The following is a 7,776-nucleotide window of genomic DNA, read 5'->3' on the forward strand; positions in this document are numbered from 1 at the left end:
GGATATTTAAACCTGTGATTGCCTATCTGAATACAAGTTCACTCTGTTTGATAGCACATCAGAAGAAGATAACCATCACCATCCATGCCAATGATGACCTGCTGTGGTAGGATCAGCATATGCATAGAATGGCTGAGATCACAGGAGGCACTACCCACATAACAGTTTACAGACAGAGGCTCAGCTTCCTTGTCCTCTCGGAAAAGGAGTGTTTTCACAGACATCTGTTGTCTTCTAAAAGACCTGCTACCTACTTGGTCCTGGGGGCCACACAATACCAGTGACTGTGAAGGTCGCCACTGCCCTCAATTGTTTTGAGTCTGGTTCCCTCCAGGGCACGACTGGAGACATAGCAAGGCTCTCACAGTCTACTACAAATAAATGCACGAGGCAGGTGACGGATGGATTATTTTGCCAGGGCTGTGAGTTATGTAAACTTCTCCTGCGATGGCAACAGCCAGAATGAGTGGGCATTCTGATTCATTGCTCTGACTGGATTTACACAGGTACAGGTTGATAGCAATTGCACACCTGTGGCAATTCGAGCACCACCATAGCGACCAGGAGTTTTTATAAATCACAAGGGATATTTGTCCATTAATGCATATCTGGTGCACAGCCACAAGAAGAGGCTCATGCAGGTTTGCACCTGATTCCCTGGGAACTATCATAATGAAAATACTGTGGCTGTCCAATATTCCAGATCTTCTTATTCCAGGAAGCAGACTTAAGGGCTGGCTCTTAGAAGACAAGGAATACCCCCTACAAATATGGCTTATGACACCTGTGAGGAAGCCTCCCAATGAGGTGCAGTAGTGCTACAACAAGAACCACATGACCACCAGGTGTCACAAAGCAAGCCATCGGAATACTGAAGATGCGCTTCAGCTCCCTGGATAGATTTGGAGGCATCAGCGAAGGTATCTGGAATAATAATGGTATTCTGTGTCTTGCACAGCAGCGTATTGCAAGTAGAGGAAGATAAAAGGGCTCATCTCTCATCTTCACATGAGGGGAACAAGGAGGAACATGACGATGGGGACCACATCGGCAGCCAGTCCAGCCACATACATTGCTGCCAGAGAGGCCCTAATAGTGCAAAGGTTCAGCTACAGAAAAACATAAAAAATGAAATCCTCCAGCCAGCTCCCACCACGAGCACCACCACCCCAATGCTTCCCCGCCCCTCCCCCATCCCGCATCTACACTTTTGCACTAAACTGTCCTTAACTACATATCCACCTATTGCACATCTGTCCAATGGGTCACATCATGTATTGACATTCATCAAAAAACAAGTGAAAGGACAAGTTGATGCGCTAGATGCAATAATGGGCAAAATGTGGTATTGGTGTTAAGTAATACATTTTCGAGAAGGAGACATGACATAACATTTTGTATAACACCCATGTGCATACTGTTAGTCAACCTTCTTCTATGATTCACAGCAGTGTGCTTGGTATAAGCTCAAGAATCTTGATGTTGGACCAGACCTTTTTTCATATGCAGCCAAATGATATAAAGAGAATCGTTTTCAGTTTCTAGTTTTATCTTTCAAGCCCTCCAAAGAACTGTTGAAAACCAAGCGCCTTAATACACCTTATTTTGCCTACATCAAAAGAACATGTCACAGCTAAGACCTCATGACGTATCTGTTGATGAATCATTTTAAGGTCGTCTATTCATGTAAACAGTCGTAGTTGTTTACTTCAATCAAGTCTTCCTGACTGATCAGTTCTTCAATCCTTTGAAGAATAGGCTTTATGAACTGTTATATTTTTATATTGTAGTTAAATAAACCTTCTACCCATGTTTATTACTCCAGCCATAAAAGTTACACCTAAATCACTCATGCTGATATCACTACCTTCTAAACACACAATCTCAACTATCTAAAAGCACAAGGGCAACAGATGCATGGGAACACCGCCACCTGCAAATTCCCCTTCAAGCCACACATCGTCCTGACTTGGAACTATATCGCCGTTCTTTCACTGTCGCTGGGTCAAAATCCTGGAACTCCCTGCCGAACGGCACTGTGGGTGTACCTACACCCCAAAGACTGCAGTGGTTCAAGAAGGCAGCTCACCACCTCCTTCTCCAGGGCAATTAGGGATGGGCAATAAACGCTGGCCTAGCCAGCCACGCCTACAACCCATGAACAAATTAAAGAAATCACTAAGAATGGGGTGGCAGAGTGGCGCAGTGATTAGCACCGCAGCCTCACAGCTCCAGCGACCCGGGTTCGATTCCAGGTACAGCCTGTGCGGAGTTTGCAAGTTCTCCCTGTAACTGCGTGGGTTTTCGCCGGGTGCTCTGGTTTCCTCACACAGCCAAAGATGTGGTAGGAATATGGGATTAATGTAGGATTAGTATAAATGGGTGGTTGATGGTCAGCACAGACTTGGTGGGCCGAAGGCCTGTTTCAGTGCTGTATCTCTAAATAAATATAAGAAATAGGAGCAGGACTAGGCCATTTCGCTCTCGAGTCTGCTCCACTATTTAACAGGATCATGGATGATCTGATTGTGCCCTTAACTCCACTTTCCTGCCAGCTCCCCATAACCCTTGACTCCCTTGTAGATCAAAAATCTGTCTATCTCAGCCTTGAACATATTCAATAACCCAGCCTCCACTGCCTTCTGGGGAAGAGAATTCCAAAGATTAACAACCCTCTTATAGAAGAAATTCCTCTTCATCTCCGTCTTCAAAGGGAGACCACTTATTTTGAAATTATGCTCCCTAGTTCTAGATTCCCCCACGAGGGGAAACATCCTCTCAGCGTCTACCCTGTCAAGCCTCCTCAGAATCTTAGATCTTTCAATAAGATCACCTCTCATTCTTCTAAACTCCAATGAGTATAGGCTCAACCTGCTCAGCCCCTCCTCATAAGACAACCCCTTCATTCTAGGAATCAGCCTAGTGAACCTTCTCTGACATGCTTCCAATGCAAGTATATCCCTTCTTAAGTAAGAAGACCAAAACTGTACGCAGCACTCTAGCTGTGATCTCACCAAGCCCTGTACAGTTGCAGTAAGACCTTCCTACTTTTACACTCCATCCACCTTGTGTTACGACCAAGGTGGGAGGAGTGCACTGCTTTTTCTAGTTCCACTTCTCCACAGGTCAGAACATATATTTAAATGTTTACCCAGTTACCGATACAGTCAATCATAGATTCCATTTTTATCCCAGAATAAAATACACCAACCAGGTATCTTTAATAAACAACAAAATTGTCAGTCTTTTATAAAACAAGACTTAACCCCAATAATGAAGCAAAGCATTAACACACAGATAGAAATATGAAAGTTCCCTTTTCCCTTAGCTCTTCACACACAACGGTTAACCAAAAAATAGAGATTTTCTCTTTGGAGCTCTGTTACAAAAAAAAGACAATAAAGAATACTTTGGCCAAATACTTGCTAATTCTTGAAGAAAAAAGAGAAGATATGGAAAGATGTCAGTTGTCCTTTTTTGGTTTGCGTCCCAAATACATGTAAACGGCTGTCACTGGGATCTTTCTAGAACAGTTCTTTTCAGGCGACTTTGAAGATCAGTTTGCAGGCTTTACAGGAGAAATGCGACTATAGGGGTTTCTATCAGGCTTTTCAGGTGAAATACAGCATCAGTTTCTCTATTTCATACACTCGATACTTAGAAAGTTCTCAAAGAGATGGAAGAGGGTGCTGATGGTGATTGCTCTCTTTTCTTCAACTGCCTTCAAAACAGTTCACACCCCAACACACTCTCCAAAGTGAAACCAAAAGCAATATCTCAAGAGTCAAGCCTCCTGACCCCTATAGATTTTGTCACTTCTCTGCAAACATCTCCCCCAAGTCAAAAAGCCCCTGCTGTGTGTGTTATCTGAAGACAGGTGACTTCCAGTAAATATTATTTTCAAACCAGACCTCTCAGTGTCCTTTCAATGACCCCATGGAACATCCATGGAATCCTTTTCCGTTTTCCAAATAAAACAATGTCCGTAATTATAAAATGCATGAGTCCTCAAAAAAACTTAACCAAAAATATAGAAGCATCATCATAACACTTGTAATAAATGCTAACATTCCATTTGCCTTCATAATTACTTGCTGTACCTGCATGCTAACTTATTGTGATTCATGTACCAGGATACCTAGATCCCTCTGTATCTCAGCATTCTGCAGCCTCTCTCCATGTAAATAAATATTCTCCTATTCTTCCTGACAAAGTAGACAACCTCAGATTTTCCCACATTATACTCCATCTGCCAATTTTTTGCCCAATCACCTAACCTATCTATATCTCTTTGCAGACACTTTGTGTCCTCTTCACATCTTGCTTTCCTACCTATCTTTGTATCGTCTGCAAGTTTGACTACAATACACCCGGTCCCTTTGTCCAAATCATTAATATAGATCGTAAATATTTGAGGCCCCAGCACTGAACCCTGTGGCACAATCCCTTATTTCCTCACACAAGAGCTTCTCTTATCTAACAGTCAGGCATTAAAAGCAGAAGACAAACCATGCTTTCCTCTCATGACATTTCCAAGTCATCTCATTTATCTTGGAAAGCCTGTTGCTTCAAGATGCAAGGAAGTTTGATTATTAATCCTCAATTTCCCAACATGTCTAATATACAACTCTCCAGAGTGCCTGTGGTGAATTGCAATAGCTTTATTTTACGCTTCCTACCACTTCTATGTGACACATCCTATGCACCTTCAGCAGAGATAGAGGCAGGCTGCTCAGATCCCTGCTCCGACTGCAGAGATGCTGCTGGCCTGTGCCACCTAGGTGTCAATTGAGGGCCCTGCCAAAGACTGCTCAATTTGCATTTTATGCAGGGGCAGATTCAGCTGCCAAGAGACAAGGCAGCATGTCGGGTACTGGCTGGGGTGGGCAATGTTCGAGAGGTTGGAGTGCTTTGAGTGGAGTTCCCATTTCCATGCCCCCTTTGCCGTCATCTCTATCATGGGCCAATGCCATACCACTCCTATGACACTGCTGCAGGCTAACTTGATGGAAATCAGTGATGCATTGCAAGACCACAGTTAAGGTGTCTATTCTCCTCTTTAAGGTGCCAGACATTTTGGCATCCAAAGTTTGCATGACTGTATTTATGACCAGCATGAACTCATTGAAGAGTCTTGCTTGAAGCTTCATGGAGGCAGCCATTTTCTCTGTGGCAGACATTCTCACAATTCCCTACTCCAATAATCCCTGAGCAATTGTGATGAACTCCTCCACCCTCTCTACTATTGTAGAGAGTGTGTGTGGCACGTCTGTCATTACCCAGCTAAGTTGGTGACACACTTCTAGCATTCTCTTTCTCAATAATGGTCCCCAGGGTTCAGCATCTGTGTCTATCTGAGTAGAGCTTGGAAGGAATTATGCCCCCGATGCAGACTCTCCATAGCTGTCCTTGCCGCCAGTGTTTGCTCGCGCTTACTATAAATTGTGTATTAGCAGATGCAAACCTAATTGTCTTATGTGGACCAACTGAAATGCAAGTGTTTGTGCGATTGCAGGTCTTGTGATGATGCAACCTCAGAAGGAATGAGGTCCTCTGAGGAATTATTTTCATGGAGGTCCAATAACACATGTTGTACGGGTGTAGGCCCCGGAAGACAAAAGAAAGGTTTATGATTTAGTTGTGGAAACGTCAGAATCTTGACAATCACCACACTTTGACTTCTCATCGTTCAGCTTTTGATGAAATAAAGTCAGCGTATGTGTCAGAGATGTTTGGAATTCTGTCATCAGCTACCTGCAAGTTCCCAGTCTTTCCATCTCTAATTGAAAGGGATGCACATGTGTCAGTTATCTCCAGGGAATTCTTCTCTGCATCTGTTAGTTAGATTATTTGTGGTGGCCCACTTCCAGTTCTCTACTTCTCATTCTGTGCTGTCTTCTCCTACAATGTTCATGAAAAAGACCTTTGAGTAAGTGGAGGTGAGGTATTCATCCATTGGATGCAGTGCATTCAGTGAGGGTGATTGAAATAGATGCATCACATTGCAAAAGGATTGTGGTGATTGGCAAAAGTGGACCAGTAGATTTGGAAGTGATGAAATGCATCTAAATTGAAGGCTGGGTGCCACTGAAAGTTCAGTTGGTGAGAGTAGTGTCATGATGGAGTACACTTGGCAAAACAAACTGAAAGGGGGGGTGGGGGAGGAATGGCGCAATGTTTACACCACAGGATGTAGGGGAATTGGTGAAGGTGCTCACCTTTCCTGACCTAGTTAGGTCATTAAATCACTTCCTGCACTACATCCAAGACTGGGGCACAACACTCCCACTGCTAACCTCCTCAGCCACTGACCCATGCCTATTTGTTAAGAGCTGCCGATTTCTTCCTCCCATTGTTGATGAAAAGTATGTCCCTTCTGTTCCTAACTGTACCCAGCAGTAATTGCAGGCATACATTATTAAATCTAGATGCTGCCCTTGCTATATTTGCACCCATTGTAAACACCTGCTGGATTCTCCAATTTCCATTTGCACATTGTCTCTTTGAATAGAGTTGAGATCACGTCATGTGATTCATGTCATACCCACTGTGTAGCTTGGAGCTGCAAAACCCGGAAGTTAAAATTAATTGCTTCCATTCAGTTGTGCTTGCAGGTTCTGACCCGCTGACTGGACTTCCGGGTTTTGCCCATGCAATTCCATACCCCACTCTGGCTTGGAAATTGCTTTCAGATTGATAGCGGGCTCGCTCTGCTGTCTGACTTGAGAGTTTTTTTTTATCATTTTCTGTTTTTCATTTTTTAAATTGTCAACTTGGCTCATGTGAAAAAGTACTTTTTGCAGGTTTTTCTGCTGAACAGCCTTTTAGATTCAAAGGTGTTATTGTCAGCAATTTATGTAACTGTTCTTGATTAACCTAAGTAAAAGACATACTGTCCATTGTAGTTATCTTGTATTTATGGAATCAGACTGTGGGAACCATTGGTTAACTGCTTTTGCCTATTTTAGAATGTGTAATCTTTTTATTTTAAATTCTTTATTTCCTGTGTTATAGCTTATTTTAAAACTAATAAACATGCATACTTTGGAACAAGGCTCCCTCTGAGTATCAAAGACCAAATCTAATATAAATTTACTCACAGCTCAGTTAGAGTCACTGTCACCTCGAGGTCAGAAAATTATGGTACCTAGCTCTATATCAGCTTTTAAGATCATAATCATAATCTAGCCTGGTACTCCAGTGCAGGAGTGAAGAAGTATTGTACTGTTAGATGTGTTGTCCATTGAGGAAAATATTAAACAGACACTCCTACTTGTTCTAATGATTTATGTTGAGATTAAAAGTTCCATGGTACTATTCAAAAGAAGTGCAAAGAACTCCTGATGTCCTAGCCAACATTTCTCTTTTAACCAATACTACCACCACCATCTCATACTAAGTGGTTGTTTATCTCATTACTGTTTATTGAACAATTTTAGGGAAAACAATTGCAGTTTCAGACTTTTTTGATCTATATTTATTTTTTGCTACTCCTAATTACTCATTGTGATCTCTATACATTGATACAACTACATTTTCAAATCCATCTCAAAACTAGCAAGATGCAGATCTGTAACTGCAACTACAAAGTGACAAAGCAGCATATGGTTATTGTCTACTATTACATTTGTAATTAAAGTGAAATACTGTAACATTCATTACTACAGGAAGCATTCGATGAATATGATACCTTACTGCCTCTACAATTTTAAAGAAAGAAGTACTTGTTATAAGATTCTTGACAAACAAATAGTTTACCTTGACCCATTGTGAAAC

Source organism: Heterodontus francisci, chromosome 17, assembly GCF_036365525.1.
Source record: "Heterodontus francisci isolate sHetFra1 chromosome 17, sHetFra1.hap1, whole genome shotgun sequence".
Classification (NCBI taxonomy): domain Eukaryota; kingdom Metazoa; phylum Chordata; class Chondrichthyes; order Heterodontiformes; family Heterodontidae; genus Heterodontus; species Heterodontus francisci.